We start from the raw sequence: 20,021 nt of genomic DNA, 5'->3' as shown, positions 1-20,021 counted from the left end.
AATGTACTGAAGAGACATAGGTTATGTTGTTCACTGTTCTGTTGATAAGGATAGATGGGGAGACAAAAACATGATTGATTCATAGATAGATATGTAGATAGATGACAGATGAAATATAGAGAGATGGGTACATAGATTGATAGATGATAGTCATCTTAGATAGATGATAGGACGATAGATAGATAGATAGATAGATAGATAGATAGATAGATAGATAGATAGATAGATAGATAGATACATACATACATACATACATACATTCATAGATACATACATACATAGATACATAAACAGACAGACCGTTATATAGATACTGATACATATCTATTGACACAAAGCTATTGCTCATAACCAGGAGTTGAATTTTGAATAACTGCTAAACTACAAAAAAGGAAGAATGAAATCCAGTTTAAAGAGTGCAGTAAGCAGCCTTAAGAAGAAAAAAATACTTCCATTTGCAATGACGTGGATGGAGCTAGACGGTAGTATGTTCAGAGAAATAGGCCAGGCGGATAAAGACAAGTACCAAATGATTTCATTCATGTGTGAAATCATATGATTTCAACACAAAGAGAAACTGAAGGAAAAAAACAGCAGCAGACTCACAGAAACCGTGAGTTGACTAAAAGTTACCAAAGCGAAAAGGACTGGGCAGGGTGGGTCTGAAGTGAGGGATAAATGTGAGGAGAAAGAATGGGTGAATTAGGATTAGCATGTATATTGCATGGTTTCGGAGTCGGCATGGGTAGTGCTGTACAACATAGAAAAGACTAGTATTTATTATATAGTATCTTACTAATTGCTGATGGACAGCGACTGTAACGGTGTCTGTAGGGGGATACATGGTGAAGGTCTCTACAGCATCCAACTACGCTGATGGACAGCGACTTTAAGAGGTTTTTGGTGGGACTTGGTGAAGGGGGAGCATAGTAAACGTAACGTTCTTCACGTAATTGTAGATTAATGCTAACAAAAAAAAATTTTTTGAGTCCAATAAGGGTACAGCTCTGAATCATCAGAATAAAAGTTCAGGCTCTGAGTACTGCAAACAAAAGATACAGGGTTAAAAGAAGGGATGAAAATTTAAAACACTTACGTGCTTTTGTACAGGAGACTCACTTGATATACAAGGACACAGACAAAATACAAGCCAAAGGTGTGGGGCAATTACCCTACATAAGTGAAACTGAGAAACAAACAAACAAATGAAATCTGTCTGAATCCCCAGATAGAGTCAGTAGAAAATAGCCCTATCTGGCCATCATGAATTCTTTTTGTTTGGTTTCAGCAGTTCCCAGCCATAGATTTGGTGGTGCAGCAACGTACTTCTCATTTTCTCTCACCTCAGCAACTGAGTTGCTGTAATAATAAGCATCTGGGACTTTGAAATCAGTGGGTTTTATGATGTTCACGAATGTGAAGATCTAATAAATACTTAAGAGGGATGTTTGGATACTCAAATAAACACGTCACTCCACAATACACTCTTAGCTCCCAACTGCTCCTGTCCAGAAATTGGTGTTCCTTTTTAATTGACACTCCGTCCTATCTGCGATGATTACGCTGATGTCCTTCAAACATGGTGGTGAGCAAAGCAACAAGTTTACACATCTGTCGACAACAGGCCCAGAGGAATGATACTTGAAGTCTTCAGGGAGCACTTACTAACTGAATGTGGCTAAATAAAGTCACCATCGAGTAGGAAGTATAAGAGGACAGGGGACAGAGATACAGGTTCAAGACCTTTCACCTCCATTTACTGGTTTTGTAAGCACACGCGGCTGACTCTACCTGAAAGTGTATGGGTGAACACAGTGCTCTCCTTGCGGCTTAGTTACCTTGCAAGATTTCTGGAAGCATAATGTATGTTGGAGACATAGGCTATGTTTTTAACTATTCTGTACATAAGGATAGATGGGCAGACAAAAAGATGATTGATTCATAGATAGATAGGTAGACAAACGACAGAAGAAAGATAGACAGATAGGTACATAGATCGATAGATGATAGAATTCATAGATAGATGATAGGAAGATTGATAGATACATACATACATACATAGATACATACATACATAGATAAATAGATAGAGTTACCGTTAGATAGATAGATACAGATACATATGGACTGACACAAAGCTATTGTTCATAACCAGGTGTTGAATGGGGAATAACATAGCTAAACTACAAACAAAATGGAATAATAAAATCCAGTTTAAAAAGTGCAGTAAGCAGACTTAAGAAGAAAAAAAATACTACCATATGCAATGACGTGGATGGAACTAGATTGTAGTATGTTCAGAGAAATAGGTCAGGCAGAGAAAGATAATTACCAAGTGATTTCTCTCATGAGTGGAGTATAACAAAAAAGAAAAACAGAAGGAAAGAACTGCAGCACACCCACAGAACTAGAGAGTTGACTAAAAGTTACCAAAGGGAAATGGACTGGGCAAGGTTGGTCTGAAGGTAGGGATAAGTTTGGGGAAAAAGATTGGGGGCATTAGGATTAGCATGTATAATTCGTGGGGTCGGGTGTGCATGGGGAGTACTGTACAACACAGAGAAGATTATTTGAGTTCATATAGCATCTTACTACTCACTGAAGGACAGCGACTGTAACGGGGTCTGTGGGGGGGGCATGGTGAAGGGGTCTACAGCATCCAACTATGCAGATCGACAGCGACTGAAGAGGTTTTTCAGGGCTACTTGGTGAAGGGGGGAGCATAGTAAACATAATGTTCTTCACGTGATTGTAGATTAATGATAAAAAAAATTCTTTAAGTGCAATAAGTGCACAGCTCTGCATTATCAGAATAAAAGGACAGGCACTGAGTGCTGCAAACAAAAGACACAGGTTTAAAAGAAGGGATGAAAACTCAAGACACCTACGTGCTTACCAACAGGAGACTCACTTGAGATAAAAGGACACAGACAAATTACAAGCCGAAGGTGTGTGGACAATTACCCTACACGAGTGAAACTGAAAAACAAAAAATCAAACAAATGGATTCTGTTTCAGTCCCCAGAGACAGTCCGCAGAAAATAGCCCTATCTGGCCACCGTGAATTCTTTTTGTTTGGTTTCAACAGTTCCCAGCCATAGATTTAGTGGTGCAGCAACATACTTCTCATTTTCTCTCACCTCAACAACGGATTTGCTGTTATAATAAGGATCTGGGCATTTGAAATCAGTGGGTTTTATGATGTTCACGAATGTGAAGATCTAATAACCACCTAAACAGGGAAGTTTGGACACTCAAATAAACACGTCACTCCACAATACACTCTTAGCTCCCAAATGCTCCTGTCTAGAAATTGGTGTTCCTTCTTATTTGACCCTCCGTCCTATCGGCGGTGATCACGCTGATGTCCTTCAAACATGGTGGAGAGCAAAGCAACAAGTGTACACTTCTGTCGACAACAGGCTCAGATGAAAGATACCTGAGGTCTTCAGGGAGCACTTAGTCAATGAATGTGGCTAAATACAGGCAGCAAGTGAGAAGGAGATGAAAGAGGACAGAGGATAGAGACACAGGTTCAAGTCCCGGCACAACCATTTCCTGGTTTTGTAGGTACACGCGGCCGACTCGACCTGCAAGTGTCTCGGTGAACCCAGTGCTCTCTCTACAGCCTAGATACTTTGCAGGATTATTGGAAGCATAGTGTAGGAAAGTGATATAGGATATATGGTTAACTGTTCTGTACACAAGGACAGATGGGCAGACAAAAAGATGATTGATTGATTGATAGATAGACAGACAGATAGATAGATATAGGTACATATCGATTAACACAAAGCTACTGCTCATAACCAGGAGAGCAATGGTGAAAGCACATAGCGAAACTACAAACAAAAAAGAAGAATGAAATCCAGTTTAAAAAGTGCCATAATCAGCCATAAGAAGAAAACAAATCCTATTATTTGCAATAACGTAAATGGAGCTAGACTCTATTATGCTCAGTCAAACAGGCAGGGCGGAGAAATACATGCACCAAATGAATTCACTCATGTGTGGAGTATGATAACAAAGAAAAACTGAAGGAAAAGACAGCAGCAGAATCACAGAACCCGAGAGTGGACTAACAGTTACCAAAGAGAAAGGGACAGGGTAGGGTTTTTGGGAAGGGAGTAATAAGGGCGGGGAAAACGAATGGGGGCTTTAGGATTAGCATGTATAATGTGTAGGGTGTGGGGTCATGGGTAGGGCTGTACAACACAGAGAAGACATGTAGTGATTCTACAGAATCTTTGTACATGCTGATGGACAGTGACTGTAACTGGGACTTGGGGGAGACTTGGTGAAGAGGGTAGACTAGAAAACATAATGTTCTGCATGTGATTGTACATTAAGGAGAACAAAAAAGATTTCAAAGTGCAGTAAGAGCACAGCTCTCAAATATCAGAATAAAAGTACAAGCTTTGAGTGCTCCAGTGAAAACACACAGGGTTAGAAGAACTGATGAAAATACAAGACCACCTACATGCTCCCTTACTGTAGACTCATTTGAGATCCAAGGACACAGACTAACTACAAGCTGAAGGGGCGGGGACAGGTACCCTACACAAGTGAATCTGAGAAACAAAGAAATAATGCATTCTGTTTTGGTCCCCAGAGAGAGTCAGTAGAAAATAACCCTATCTAGCCACCGTGAATTCTTTTTGTTTGGTTTCAGCAGTCCTCAGGCATTGATTTAGTGGTGCAGCAACTTCCTTCTCATTTCCTCTCAACTCAACAAATGAATTGCTGTAATAATATGCGTCTGGGCTTTTAAAATCATTGCTTTTTATGATGTTCACGAATGTAAAGAAGTAATAACCACCTAAAGAGGGAAGTTTGGTCCCTCAAATAAACACTTCACTCCACAACACTCTTTGTTCCCAACTGCTAAAGTCCAGAAATAGATGTTCCTTTATATTTGTCCCTGCACCTATCAGCAGTGATCATGCCAATGTCCCTCAATCATGGTGGTGTGCAAAGTACCAAGTACACTTTTCTATCGACACCAGGCCCAGACGAAGGATACTTTTGGTCTTCAGGGATCACTTACACACTGAATGTGGCTAAATAAAGTCACCAAGTGAGCAGGAAGTATAAGAGGACAGAGGACAGAGATACGGTTCAAGTCCTTTCACCTCTATTTACTGGTTTTGTAAGCACACGTGGCTGTCTCTACCTGAAAGTGTATCGGTGAACACAGTGCTCTCCTTATGGCTTAGTTACCTTGCAAGATTTCTGGAAGCATAATGTAGGGAAGTAGCATAGGCTATGTTGTTAACTGTTCTGTACATAAGGATAGATGGGCAGACAAAAAGATGATTGATTCATAGATAGATAGGTAGACAGACGACCGGTGAAGGATAGATAGATAGGCACATAGATTGATAGATGTTAGACATCATAGATACATGATAGGAAGATAGATAGATAGATACATAGATAGACAGATAGATAGATAGATTCATTGATAGATACATAGATACATACATACTTAGATACATTGATACATACATTCATAGATAAATAGATAGACAGGCCATTAGATAGACAGATACAGATACATATCGATTGATACAAAGCTATTGTTCATAACCAGGAGTTGAATGGTGAATAACAGCTAAACTACAAAAAAGGAAGAATGAAATCCAGTTTAAAGAGTGCAGTAAGCAGCCTTAAGAAGAAAAAAATACTACCATTTGCAATGACGTGGATGGAACTAGATTGTAGTATGTTCAGAGAAATAGGTCAGGCAGAGAAAGACAATTACCAAGTGATTTCTCTCATGAGTGGAGTATAACAAAAAAGAAAAACAGAAGGAAAGAACTGCAGCACACCCACAGAACTAGAGAGTTGACTAAAAGTTACCAAAGCGAAAAGGACTGAGCAAGGTTGGTCTGAAGGTAGGGATAAGTTTGGGGAAAAAGATTGGGGGCAATAGGATTAGCATGTATAATGCGTGGGGTCGGGTGTGCATGGGGAGTACTGTACAACACAGAGAAGACTATTAGAGTTCATATAGCATCTTACTACTCACTGAAGGACAGCGACTGTAACGGGGTCTGTGGGGGGGGCATGGTGAAGGGGTCTACAGCATCCAACTACGCTGATCGACAGCGACTGAAGAGGTTTTTCAGGGCTACTTGGTGAAGGGGGGAGCATAGTAAACATAATGTTCTTCACGTGATTGTAGATTAATGATAAAAAAAATTCTTTAAGTGCAATAAGTGCACAGCTCTGCATCATCAGAATAAAAGGACAGGCACTGAGTGCTGCAAACAAAAGACACAGGTTTAAAAGAAGGGATGAAAACTCAAGACACCTACGTGCTTACCAACAGGAGACTCACTTGAGATAAAAGGACACAGACAAATTACAAGCCGAAGGTGTGTGGACAATTACCCTACACGAGTGAAACTGAAAAACAAAAAATCAAACAAATGGATTCTGTTTCAGTCCCCAGAGACAGTCCGCAGAAAATAGCCCTATCTGGCCACCGTGAATTCTTTTTGTTTGGTTTCAACAGTAACCAGCCATAGATTTAGTGGTGCAGCAACATACTTCTCATTTTCTCTCACCTCAACAACTGATTTGCTGTTATAATAAGGATCTGGGCCTTTGAAATCAGTGGGTTTTATGATGTTCACGAATGTGAAGATCTAATAACCACCTAAACAGGGAAGTTTGGACACTCAAATAAACACGTCACTCCACAATACACTCTTAGCTCCCAAATGCTCCTGTCTAGAAATTGGTGTTCCTTCTTATTTGACCCTCCGTCCTATCGGCGGTGATCACGCTGATGTCCTTCAAACATGGTGGAGAGCAAAGCAACAAGTGTACACTTCTGTCGACAACAGGCTCAGATGAAAGATACCTGAGGTCTTCAGGGAGCACTTAGTCAATGAATGTGGCTAAATACAGGCAGCAAGTGAGAAGGAGATGAAAGAGGACAGAGGATAGAGACACAGGTTCAAGTCCCGGCACAACCATTTCCTGGTTTTGTAGGTACACGTGGCCGACTCGACCTGCAAGTGTCTTGGTGAACCCAGTGCTCTCTCTACAGCCTAGATACTTTGCAGGATTATTGGAAGCATAGTGTAGGAAAGTGATATAGGATATATGGTTAACTGTTCTGTACACAAGGACAGATGGGCAGACAAAAAGATGATTGATTGATTGATAGATAGACAGACAGATAGATAGATATAGGTACATATCGATTAACACAAAGCTACTGCTCATAACCAGGAGAGCAATGGTGAAAGCACATAGCGAAACTACAAACAAAAAAGAAGAATGAAATCCAGTTTAAAAAGTGCCATAATCAGCCATAAGAAGAAAACAAATCCTATTATTTGCAATAACGTAAATGGAGCTAGACTCTATTATGCTCAGTCAAACAGGCCAGGCGGAGAAATACATGCACCAAATGAATTCACTCATGTGTGGAGTATGATAACAAAGAAAAACTGAAGGAAAAGACAGCAGCAGAATCACAGAACCCGAGAGTGGACTAACAGTTACCAAAGAGAAAGGCACAGGGTAGGGTTTCTGGGAAGGGAGTAATAAGGGCGGGGAAAATGAATGGGGGCTTTAGGATTAGCATGTATAATGTGTAGGGTGTGGGGTCATGGGTAGGGCTGTACAACACAGAGAAGACATGTAGTGATTCTACAGAATCTTTGTACATGCTGATGGACAGCGACTGTAACTGGGATTTGGGGGAGACTTGGTGAAAAGGGTAGACTAGAAAACATAATGTTCTGCATGTGATTGTACATTAAGGAGAACAAAAAAGATTTCAAAGTGCAGTAAGAGCACAGCTCTCAAATATCAGAATAAAAGTACAAGCTTTGAGTGCTCCAATGAAAACACACAGGGTTAGAAGAACTGATGAAAATACAAGACCACCTACGTGCTCCCTTACTGTAGACTCATTTGAGATCCAAGGACACAGACTAACTACAAGCTGAAGGGGCGGGGACAGGTACCCTACACAAGTGAATCTGAGAAACAAAGAAATAATGCATTCTGTTTTGGTCCCCAGAGAGAGTCAGTAGAAAATAACCCTATCTAGCCACCGTGAATTCTTTTTGTTTGGTTTCAGCAGTCCTCAGGCATTGATTTAGTGGTGCAGCAACTTCCTTCTCATTTCCTCTCAACTCAACAAATGAATTGCTGTAATAATATGCGTCTGGGCTTTTAAAATCATTGCTTTTTATGATGTTCACGAATGTAAAGAAGTAATAACCACCTAAAGAGGGAAGTTTGGTCCCTCAAATAAACACTTCACTCCACAACACTCTTTGTTCCCAACTGCTCCTGTCCAGTAATAGATGTTCCTTTATATTTGTCCCTCCACCTATCAGCAGTGATCACGACAATGTCCCTCAAACATGGTGGTGTGCAAAGTACCAAGTACACTTTTCTGTCGACAACAGGCCCAGACGAAGGATACTTTTGGTCTTCAGGGATCACTTACACACTGAATGTGGCTAAATAAAGTCACCAAGTGAGCAGGAAGTATAAGAGGACAGAGGACAGAGATACAGTTCAAGTCCTTTCACCTCTATTTACTGGTTTTGTAAGCACACGCGGCTGTCTCTACCTGAAAGTGTATCGGTGAACACAGTGCTCTCCTTATGGCTTAGTTACCTTGCAAGATTTCTGGAAGCATAATGTAGGGAAGTGGCATAGGCTATGTTGTTAACTGTTCTGTACATAAGGATAGATGGGCAGACAAAAAGATGATTGATTCATAGATATATAGGTAGACAGACGACCGATGAAGGATAGATAGATAGACACATAGATTGATAGATGTTAGACATCATAGATACATGATAGGAAGATAGATAGATAGATACATAGATAGACAGATAGATAGATAGATACATTGATAGGTACATAGATACATACATACTTAGATACATTGATACATAAATTCATAGATAAATAGATAGACAGGCCATTAGATAGATAGATACAGATACATATCGATTGATACAAAGCTATTGTTCATAACCAGGAGTTGAATGGTGAATAACAGCTAAACTACAAAAAAGGAAGAATGAAATCCAGTTTAAAGAGTGCAGTAAGCAGCCTTAAGAAGAAAAAATACTACCATTTGCAATGACGTGGATGGAGCTAGACGGTAGTATGTTAAGAGAAATAGGCCAGGTGGAGAAAGACAAGTACCAAATGATTTCACTCATGTGTGAAATCACATGATTTCAACACAAAGAGAAACTGAAGGAAAAAAACAGCAGCAGACTCACAGAAACCGAGAGTTGACTAAAAGTTACCAAAGGGAAAAGGACTGGGCAGCGTGGTTCTGAAGTGAGGAATAAGTGTGAGGAGAAAGTATGGGGGAATTAGGATTAGCATGTATATTGCGTGGGTTCGGAGTGGGCATGGGTAATGCTGTACAACATAGAAAAGACTAGTATTGATTATATAGCATCTTACTAATCGCTGATGGTCAGCGACTGTAGTGCCTGTGGGGGTGTACATGGTGAAGGGGTCTACAGCATCCTACTACGCTGATGGACAGCGACTGTAAGAGGTTTTTGGGAGGGACTTGGTGAAGGGGGAGCATAGTAAACATAATGTTCTTCACGTGATTGTAGATTAATGATAACAAAAAAAAATTTTAAGTGCAATAAGGGCACAGCTCTGAGTCATCATAATGAAAGGACAGGCTTTGAGTGCTCCAACCAAAAGACACAGGGCTAGAAGAAAGAATGAAAACTCAAGACCACCTATGTGCTCCCTTACAGCAGACTCCCTTGCGTTTCAAAGACACAGGGAAAATTCCTGCCGAATGGGTGGATATAGGTACCCTACACAAGTGAAACTGAGAAACAAACAAACAAACAAATAGATTCTCTTAGAGTCCCCAGAGACTGTCAGTAGAAAATAGCCCTATCTAGCCACCCCAAATTCTTTTTGTATCGTTTCAGCAGTGCCCAGCCATAGATTTAGTGGTACACCAACGTCCTTCTCATTTTTTCTCACCTCAACAACTGAATTGCTGTAATAATAGAAGTCTGGGCTTTTGATATCAGTGGGTTTTATGATGTTCACGAATGTAAAGAAGTAATAACCCCCTAAAGAGGGAAGTTTGGACACTCAAACAAGCACGTAACTCCGCAACTCTCTCTTTTCTCCCAAATGCTCCTGTCTAGACATAGGTGTTCCTTTGTATTTGACCATCCTCTTATAAATGGTGATCACGCCGATGTCCCTCAAACATGGTGGTAAGCAAAACACCAAGTATACTTTACTGTCTACAACAGGCCCAGAGGAAGGATACTTGTGTTCTTCAGGAAGCACTTATTCAGTGAATGTGACTAAATACAGTCAGTAAGTGAGAAGGAGATAAAAGAGGAGAGAGGACAGAGACACGGGTTCAAGACCCTGCAGCAAACTTTTTTGGTTTTGTAGGAATATTGGGCTGACTCTACCTGCAAGTGTCTCGGTGAACCCAGTGCTTTCACTGCAGCCTAGTTAGCTTGAAAGATTTTTGGAAGTACAATGTAAGGAAGTGACACAGGCTATGTTGTTAACTGTTCTGTACAAAAGGACAGATGGGCAGACAAAAAGATGATTGACTGATTGATAGACTGATAGATAAATAGATAGATAGACAGACAGATATATGGATACAGTTACATATCGATTAAAACAAAGCTATTGCTCATAACAATGAGAGCAATGGTGAAAGCACATAGCGAAACTACAGACCAAAGAGAAGACAGAAATCCAGTTTAAAAAGTGCAGTAAGCAGGAATAAGAAGTTAACAAATCCTACAATTTGCAACAACGTGGATGGAGCTAGAAGGTAGAATGCTCAGTGAAATAGGCCAGGCAGAGTACGACAAGAACCGGATGATTTTACTCATGTGTGGTGTATAACAACCAAGAAAATCTGAAGGAAAAAAATAGCAGCAGACTCACAGAACCCGCGAGTGGACCAACAGTTACCAAAGGGAAAGGGACTGGGCAGGTTGGCTGGGAAAGGAGGGATAAGGGTGGTTAGAAAGAAAGGGCGCTTTAGTATTAGCGTGTATAATATGTGTGGTGGGAGGAGCATGGTGAGGGCTGTACAACACAGAGAGGACAGTAGGGATTATACACCATCTTACTACACGCTGATGTTCAGTGACCTAAGAGGTTTTAGGGGGGGAATGGTGAATCGGAAGCCTAGTAAACATAATGTTCTTAACGTGATTGTAGATTAATGATAACAAAAAAAATTATTTTAAGTGCAATAAGGGAACAGCCCTGAGTCATAAGAATAAAAGGACAGGCTTTGACTGCTCCAACCAAAAGACACAAGGCTAGAAGAAGGGATGAAAACTCAAGACCCCCTATGTGCTCCCTTACAGCAGACTCACTTGCGATCCAAGGACACAGACAAACTTCATGCCGAATGGGTGGAGATAGGTACCCTACACAAGTGAAACTGAGAAACAAACAAACAAACAAATGGATTCTATTTGAGTCCCCAGAGACAGTCAGTAGAAAATAGCCCTATCTTGCCACCGTGTATTCTTTCTGTTTGGTATCAGCAGTGCCCTGCCATAGATTACTGGTACACCAATGTACTTCTCATTTTTCCTCAACTCAACAACTGAATTGCTGTAGTAATATGAGTCGGGGTTTTTGAAATCAGTGGTTTTTATGATGTTCACGAATTAAAAGAAGTAATAACCCCCAAAAGAGGGAAGTTTGGACCCTCAAACAAACATGGAACTCCACAACACTCTCTTTGATCCCATATGCTCCTGTCTACACATAGGTGTTTCTTTTTATTTGACAATCCTCCAATCAACGGTGATCACGCCGATGTCCCTCAAACATGGTGGTAAGCAAAGCACCAAGTATACTTCACTGTCTACAACAGGCCCAGAGGAAGGATACTTGTGTTATTCAGGAAGCACTTAGTCAATGAATGTGGCTAAATACAGTCAGCAAGCGAGAAGGAGGGAAAAGCGGACAGAGGACAGAGATATGGGTTCGAGTCCCTGCACCACCATTTACTGGTTTTGTAAGCACACGTTGCTGACTCTACCTGCAAGTGTCTCAGTGAACCCAATGCTCTCAATACGGCCTACTCACCTTGCAAGATTTTTGGAAGCATAATGTAGGAAAGTGACATAGGCGATGTTGTTAACTGTTCTGTACATAAGGACAGAAGGGCACACAAAAAGATCATTGATTCATAGACAGATAAATAGATGACAGATGATAGATAGATGATAGACATGATAGATATATGATAGTCATGATAGATACATAGGAATATAGGTAGATAGATAGATAGATAGATAGATAGATAGATAGATAGATAGATAGATAGACAGATAGATAGATAGATTGATAGACAGACAGACAGACAGATAGATAGATAGATGATAGATAGATAGATAAATAGATAGATAGATAGATAGATAGATAGATAGATAGAGAGATAGAGAGATACAGATACATACCAATTAACAGAAAGCTATTGCTCATAAATGGGAGATAAATGGTGAAAGCACATAGCGATACTACAAACAAAAAGGAAGAATGAAATGCCGTTTAAAAAGTACAGTAAGCAGCCATAAGAAGAAAACAAATCCTACCGTTTACAATGATGTGGGTGGAGCTGGATGGTAGTATTCTCATTGAAAAGGCCAGGAGGAGAAATACAAGTACCAAATGATTTCCCTCATGTGCTGAGTATAAAAAAAAAAAAAAACTGATGGAAAAAAACAGCAGCAGAATCGCAGAACCAGAGAGTGGACTACTAGATCCCAAAGGGAAAAGGACTGGACCGGGTGGGTGATAAGGGAGGGAAAAGGGTGGGAAGAAAGAAACGGGACATTATTTTTAGCATGAATAATGCGTGGGGTCGGCTGGGCATGGGGAGGGCTTTACAACACAGAGAAGAAATTTAGAGATTCTACAGCATCTTACTACACGTTGATGGACAGCGACTGTAACGAGGTGTGTGGGGGGGGTCATGGTGAAGTAGTCTACAGCATCCAACTACGCAGATGGACACCGACTGTAAGAGGTTTTTGGGGCAAACTTGGTGAAAGGGGGATCCTAGTAAACATAATGTTGTGCATGTGATTGTAGATTAATGATAACAAAGAAAGCATTTTAAAGTGCAATAAGGGCACAGCTCTGAATCATCAGTGTAAAAGGACAGGCTTTGAGTGCTCCAAACAAAAGACACAGGTTTAAAAGAAGGGATGAAAACTCAAAAACAACTACGTGCTCCCTTACAGGAGACTCACTTGAGATCCAAGGACACAGACAAACTGCAAGCCGAAGGGGAGGGGAGAGGTACCCAACACAAGTCAATCTGAAAAACAAACAATCAGTCAAATGGATTCTGTCTGTGCCCCCGAGACAGTCAGTAGTAAATAGACCTATCTGGCCACCGTGAATGCTTTTTGTTTGGTATCAGCAGTGCCCAGCCATAGATTTAGTGGTGCAGCAACATCCTTCTCATTTTCTCTCAACTCAACAAGTGAATTGCTGTAATAATATGGTTCTGGGCCTTTGAAATCAGTGGGTTTTATGATGTCCACGAATATAAAGAAGTAATAACCAGGTAAAGAGGGAAGTTTGGACACTCAAATAACACTTCACTCCACAAAACACACTTCTCTCCCAACTGCTTCTGTCTAGAAATCGGTATTACTTTTTATTTGACCCTCCCTCCTACCAGGGTTTGTCACGCCGATATCCCTCACACATGGTGGTGAGCAAGCACCAAGTTTACATTTCTGTCGAAAAATGTCAAAGAGTAACGATACTTGTGGTCTTCAGGGAGCACTTAATCAATGAATATGGCTAAATACAGTCAGCAAGTGAGAAGGAGATAAAAGAGGAGAGAGGACAGAGACACGGGTACAAGTCCCTGCACCTCCATTTCCTGGTTTTGTAGGTACACTTCTGACTCGACCTGCAAGTGTCTCGGTGAACCCAGTGCTCTCCTTACGTCCTAGTTACCTTGCAAGATTTTTGTAAGCATAACGTAGGGAAGGGACATACTCTATGTTCTTTACTGTTCAGTATACAAGGACAGATTTTCAGATAAAAAGATGACTGATTGATTGAGTGATAGATAGATAGGCAGATAAAAAAATATAGGTAAATATCGATTAACACAAAGCTATTGCTCATAATCAGGAGAGCAATGGTGAAAGCACATAGCGAAACTACAAACAAAAAAGAAGAATAAAATCCAGTTTAAAAAGTGCAGTAAGCAGCCATAAGAAGAAAACAAGTCCTATCATTTGCAACAACGTGAATGGAGCTAGAGGGTATTATGCTCAGTGAAATAGGCCAGGCAGTGAAAAACAAGTTCCGAATGATTTCACTCATATGTGGAGTATAACAACAAAGAAAAACTGAAGGAAAAAAACAGCATCGGACTCATTGAACCCGGGAGTGGACTAACAGTTACCAATGGAATGTGACTGGGCAGGGTAGGTATGAAGGGAGGGATAAGGGCAGGGGAAAGAAAGGGGACATAAGGATTAGCATGTATAATGCGGGTTGTCGGGGGCACATGGCGAAGGCTGTACAAAACAGAGAAGACAGGTAGAGATTCTACAGCATCTTTCTACATGCTGATGGACAGCGACTGTAACGGGGTGTGTGGGGGGGGACATGGTGAAGGGGTCTGCAGCATCCAACAATGCTGATGGATTGCCACTATAACGGGTTTTTTGGGGAGGACTTGGTGTACTTGGTGATCATAATGTTCTTCGTGTGATTGTAGATTAATGATGACAAAAAAGATTTTTTAAGTGCAATAAGGACACAGCTCTCAATTATCAGAATAAAAGGACAGGCTCTGAGTGCTCCAATCAAAAGACACATGGTTAAAAGAAGGGATGAAAACTCAAGAACACCTACCTGCTCCCTTACTGGAGACTCACTTGATATCCAAGGACGAAGACAAACTACAAATTGAGGGGTGCAGAAAGGTACTCTAAACAAGTGAAACTGAAGAGAAAAAACAGAAAAAAGATGTGCTGATGGGATTAATGACGCAGGCTCACATGAGAGTGGAGAGGAAACCTTCTCCCAAGATCAAAACCACATAAATACGTACTATATGGAAATAGAACAACTATAACTAATCGTGGAAGAGCAGCAGGGAGGAACGCTGCTGTGGCAGCCTGTCACCTCAAGGAGAAGTGTGACGTACAGCCGAGGAGATGTGCTCTCTGAGCACGAACCTACCGTACATGTGGTGCATACTGGAGGATCGGTGGGGTTGGAAAGCAAAGGGAGGCAGAAGACTTCGAGAGACTTGAGGTTCCAGCCACTTGTGGGACAACAGAGGGATCCACATCCGGCCGCTGTTTGACAAAAGAAAGGCGGACTGTCTGAGAGACTTCCTAACAGCGAGAGAACTGCTAAAGGGGCAAGGCTTCCACACGGCTTGCCACTCAGGAGAAAGTACAGGTGCGCCAAACTGCGCGGGTGCACTCTGCCCGGCAGGCAGGTTAGCTTTCAGGAGCTCCGGTCGCTCCATCCCCCTGGCTGGCCTCGCAGCTCCGAGGCCCCTTACCGTGCTGTGAGTGGTACATGGCCTGCCTCCCCGCCGTCACCGGCCTGCAAAACGGCCGCCCCGACCTACGGCAGCTTCTCCCTGCATGCTCTGCACTCTGGCCCTGGCAGTGGAGATGGGTACTGTTGCCGAGAAGCAGGAAAGACCTCTTTACTCCCGGTGGGAATGGGCACCGGCACCGCTCCCCTTGGACCCCTGCCATCCAACCAAGGGCTGTGCATCTCCAGAGAGTAAAGCATCTGGTAGCTAGAGTGCACCACCTACAAATATGGACCTTCAAGGGAACCTGGTAACTGACCTCAAATCAATCTTCGTGAGAAAGGGATCTCAAAATAAACATCAGGAGCATGCTCATGGAGCTACAGAAAACAAAACAGTCAATTTCTCTCGAACGCAATTCTCTCTCTACTCTCTCTCTCCAGGAAGCGCTGCTGAGGCCCTATTCCGAGAGGGGTGCTGCGACTGCCCAGCAGGAATGGCACAGCTGTCGGGTCCACCCCGGCCAGTGCCAGGACAGTCCCACATGGGCTCTGACTGAACTGCAATTGGGGACGCTGCACGTCTAACTCCGCAGGAAAGACAACAGTGCCGCATGCTAGCTTTCCCATCAATGGCTAGAGGCTACGTGGCTCCATTGATACCAGGTGACATCAACACCCCAGGCTTCATATCCTTGGTAATCTTTTTTACCTATGACACGTGAAAGCAGCACATGGAAAGATACAACATACCAGTCTCCACATCACCTCACCTCTCTGTTTTACACTAGATGTTCCTGCATCACAGCTTCTCCTCTTCATTCCAGTTTTCTCGGCTGGTTGGTGTTCTTAAAAAAAAATTTAGTCAGATTGGGAATGAAGTGGTAGGCGGTTTAGTAAGATTCTGTTTGACCACCATCAGTAGAACCAAAGGCATCCTTCTGTATGGGAGAATATATTCACTGATGTCATACTTGATAAGGCATTGCCATCCAAAACATGTATCAAGAGCTCATGAACCTCAACACAAAAAATGCAAATAAATCCAATTACAAAATGGGTAGAGGATCTGGACAGACACTTCTCCGCAGAAGTAATTTCAGGTGGCTGACAGGCACATGAAAAAACGCTACACATTGCTAACTATCAGAGAAATGCCCATTAAAACCACAATGGGGTATCACCTCACACCAGTTAGGATGGCCACCACCCAAAAGACAGACAACAACAGATGTCGGCAAGGGTGTGGAGAAAGGGGAACCCTCCTACACTGCTGTTGGGAATGTCAGTCAGCTCAACCATTGTGGAAAGCAGTATGGATGATCCCGAAAAAAACAAAGAACAGAAATACCATCTGACCCAGGAATTCCTCTCCTGGAATTTACCCTAAGAGTGCAGGAGCCCAGTATGAAAGAGACAGATGCACCCCTATGTTGATCCAGCACTCTTTACAATTCCCAAGAAATGGAAGAAACCTAAGTATCCATCAGGAGATGAATGGATAAATGCCCCGGCCAGTGGGGAGTTCAACAAGGGATCGAGTGGAAGTTAAACTGGATGAGAAACAAACCAGACACAAAGAAGGAGACCAAGTCGAAAGTCTTGTCAATGTCTCAAAGTTTATTGTTACAAGGTAGATTATATAGGAGATAGGAGGGGGAAACAGCCCCAGCTGAAATGGCAAGGATTATCTAGGTTGCTAGGTTACCTAAATGAAGAATGTTCTCTGGAAAAGATCATGGGTGGGGGATTACTGAGAAAGACAGAATGTTTTACTAAGGAAGAGATGTTATCACAGCAGCTGCTTAATCTCTATCCCAGCTTCTATTCTCAAGTTGGTCATCTGATCTTTCCTAAACGGGGCAGAAATTAGAGGCCTAGGCGAAAAGCGAGAGACCATTGTTTCTATATCCTACGGCTCCCGATATCTCCTCCCTTCTTTTATAGAAAAGAGGGGTAGGCCTGATATTTAGCGGTGGGCATTAACCAATTTGGGGATTAGTGACTTGGCTCCTCCGAGACTCCCCATTTATGGGGGTCAATGTTGGCCCTTGGTATCTTTTGTGGAGGGGAGGAAGGGCGTATTTATTTTAGATACTAACCTCATTGCAAGACAGGTTTTTCTCTCAGGGAATTCAGAGGCGGTTCACGGACCTTCCCTTGCAATGCTTAGCTTCGCAACCACATTGGTGCCCATATCGCACTCACTTTATTGTGAGCCGATATGCATAGGTCTGTATCCTATCCAGCTTCTAAAGGAGGGGAGTCAAAGGGCACATCATAGCCTTGGTCCACCAGGACAAAATGGTGACAGAGGAATTGTATCTGTCTGCCGAGGGCCATATTGATCTGTTCTTTAATGAAGGTGGTAATTCTCTGGAAGGCCCAAGGGCCAAGGGAGAGCACAAGCATGAGACTAAGGAACGGTCCTAGTATAGGGAGAAGATAAGGAAGAAACCTGCTCATCCAAGACCATAGGGTACTTTCAAAAAGTTTTTTCTTTCTTTGCACGAGATCTTCTTGGAGTCTTTTTATTTTGTCACGAACTACTCCAGACTTGCTTGCATAGAAGCAGCATTTCTTTTCTAAGGCTAAGCAGATTCCGCCTTGTTCCGCGGTGAGAAGGTCTAGGCCACGCCTATTCTGTAAGACTACTTCTGCAAGGGAATCTATTTGGTCTTGAAGAACTTGTAAGGTTCCGCGAAGAAGGTGAAAATGAGAGAGTTGATGGGCTTCATCTTTTTATAAGGTGCTGTTAAGAAGTGCGAATACACCAACAAGGATCCAGTAAGTGGTAACAAGAATAGTCTGCTGTACAAGGGTCCACTGGTGAGGGGTGGAGGCGGCGAGTCGTATGCCTAAGATAAAGGCAAGGACTAAACCGACGGCTAGAATCTATGGAGAGAAGAAGAAAAAGGATGTCTCAGGGGATGTCACCACCCTGAACAGTTGGATAAGAATTTTAAAAATCTTATGGTAGATCTATTGGTTTAATCAAACGCTCTGGCAGCCAGCGAGCAGCTCCTTCTTTGTTGTCGAAAACACAGGCAGATCCCCGGCCAAATATGAGTATGGGCTCGGGGCCATTCCAATGGGATGTGATGTTGTCTCTCCTCATGACAGTGGCATAGATTTATCATGTTGTGGGTGCCAAAGGCGACCAGCTGCAGGTTTGCCATGAGCATCCAAAGTTAGAAAATTAAGAATAAACAAGGCATGATGAAGAATATTTCTTGGAGAGCCTTTCATGGGATATAAATCTCCCATTTTTAATTTGTGGAAGGTATGTTTAATAGTTAAATGGGCTCGTTCGACAATCCCTTGACCTTGGGGATTGTATGTTATGCCTGTAACAGGCTTAATTTGTAATTGGCGACAAAATTCTTGGAAATTTTTTCCAGTATATCCAGGACCATTAGCAGTGTTGATAATCTCGGGTTTTCCCATGACACTAAGACAATTGAGTACATGAGCAATAAGATTTTTTGAAGCTACTCCAACGTGGAGGCTGGCAAAAATAAATCCACTAAATGTATCTACAGTAACATGAAGATATTTAAGATTTCTGAATGAGGGGACGTGTGTTACATTCATTTGCCAGATCTCATTGGGAACTAGGCCCCTAGGGTTCACACCCAAGTGAGGAACAGGCAGGAGAGTGACACAATTTGCACATTGTTTAACAATCTGACGGGCTTGTTCTCTAGTAATTTTAAAAAGAAGACGTAAGGTTTGAGCATTATGGTGGTGTAAAGAGTGAGCTTCTTTGGCTTGAGCCGCAGGATCAAGCTCAACGAGAAGACAAAGTTGGGTAGCTTTATCGGTCACAGCATTGCTGTGGCTAGAGGTCCAGGAAGACCACAAAGGGCAAGAATATGGCTTATATAAAAGGAATGTTGCCTGGAATGTATGCACTGCTGGATGGAAAAAGACAGAGGGGTGGCATTTGTAGTGGGTTTTATATAGGGCACGGTCTCTAAAAGGGGAATGGATTGAGCAATATAAGCACTGTCTGTGTATAGGTTAAATGGAGTATTTGGGAGTTGTTGAAAAACTTGTAAAATAGCGAAGAGTTCAACCAATTGAGTGGAGTGGAATGGGAATTGTAGGGAAGTGGTTTGATTATCTACGGTGAAGGCTGTCACTCCGTTGGAGGAGCCATCGGTGAGAACTTGGGGTCATGAGGATGGGGGTGGGAGGAGGTCAATGTAGGGAAAACAAATGGTTGGGTCCTAAGAAAATGGAGAAGCTTGTTAGCAGGGTAATGATTGTCAAGGGCTCCCTGAAAAGAATTGCAGGATGTTGCCCATTCATCGTCATTCTCTATCAACCACTGGATTTAGGTAGGGGAATAGGGTAGGAAAATTTTGTTGGCCTCTTTACCATATATTTTCCTGCTCTGTTCGCATCCGATTTTTATCAGTTCAGCCACCCAGGAGGTATAGGGGATAAGAACTTTG

At 42.1% G+C, this 20,021-nt stretch overlaps 1 long non-coding RNA gene across 1 annotated transcript in view; it reads right to left on the bottom strand.

Moving 5' to 3' along the window:
- Positions 1 to 16,412, bottom strand: part of LOC130680378 (uncharacterized) — a 395,610-nt gene extending 379,198 nt beyond the window's left edge. The window contains exon 1 of the long non-coding RNA XR_008993365.1: positions 16,335 to 16,412. This is a non-coding gene — a long non-coding RNA (uncharacterized LOC130680378). The remainder of the gene's footprint in view (positions 1 to 16,334) is intronic.
- Positions 16,413 to 20,021: the final 3,609 nt, after the last annotated feature.

The sequence above is a fragment of the Manis pentadactyla genome, chromosome 13 (assembly GCF_030020395.1).
Source record: "Manis pentadactyla isolate mManPen7 chromosome 13, mManPen7.hap1, whole genome shotgun sequence".
Classification (NCBI taxonomy): Eukaryota; Metazoa; Chordata; class Mammalia; order Pholidota; family Manidae; genus Manis; species Manis pentadactyla.
Note: the sequence above shows the minus strand (reverse complement) of the source record. Positions and strands in the feature narration are given on the sequence as shown.